The sequence below is a fragment of the Phoxinus phoxinus genome (genome assembly GCF_949152265.1).
Source record: "Phoxinus phoxinus genome assembly, chromosome: 10".
NCBI classification, from domain to species: domain Eukaryota; kingdom Metazoa; phylum Chordata; class Actinopteri; order Cypriniformes; family Leuciscidae; genus Phoxinus; species Phoxinus phoxinus.
In genome coordinates, this window is record NC_136885.1 from 28,196,591 (window position 1) to 28,197,673 (window position 1,083).

A 1,083-nucleotide genomic window follows, 5' to 3' on the forward strand; every position below is an offset into this window, starting at 1 on the left:
CTGTACAAACTGTATTCGACCTGCCCATCACAGAAAACATTCAGGATTTTTACATTTTCAAAAAAGATAATTCTTAATGATTTACAGGCTGTTTTCCTCTTGGAGACAAAAACAATGTCCCCACAACAAGGTCAAAATGTACTGGTATTACTAAACTTGTGGTGACATACATTCAGAAGCGGAGACCAATCATTATAGCAAGTGTGGAACCCTGGGCTGCCTGAAGAACACACAGTAAATATGTTACCAGATGGGACTTGACTGTTGCATAACATGCAACCCCACATGCATGAAGTGTCAAGACTGAGCAAATGCTTGCTGTCATGTACTCTTAGCCCAGTTAGACACTACAAATAGCTATTGGATATGTTCCAGAATGAGGAAATCCAATTTATGTATTGTAAAAGATAACAGTGTTAAATATGCTTTAGTTGTGGTGTTTTACACTCTCTCTCTCAATGCATTTGTGATGCATTTTTAGTGGATACAATCTTCAAACAGTGTTTATATACATTTTATTTAATGAGCATGTTCCAGAAGTCTCGATTACAAAGACAAAGTCGTGGGAAACCCAAGACAGGTGTGATGAAGATGCGCATAGCTGCAGAAGACAGCACGTAATGTATAATTCAGTCATAGTTTATTTTCCTCTCTCCGTGTAAGTGGGTCAGGCTGTGGGAGGATTGGTCGACCGGGGGCGTTGCTGAGGCAGATGGGATTATGACATCACATTCTCAGAGCTGGAATATTCCACCCGTCCGGACAATGCGTCTGACCTTGAATATCATAAATGATGACAGCTTCATGATGCCGTTTACAGTTTAACAGTCTGGCTACAAACAGACCAAATAAAGTCTTCTATTGCTGGTTATGTAAAAAACAAAACAAAAACAAGACAACTTTACCACAGCACAATGAGCATGTTTCGTTTTTGTTTTATGAAATGAGAAGATTTGGAAACCATTCGAATACAAATAAACCATTGAACAGACATCCAAATGTCTATTACGGCCAAGGCTGGACAGTGCAAAATTGTAAAAACAACTTAAAATGGCATGAGCAAGCATGAGGGGAAAGCATAAA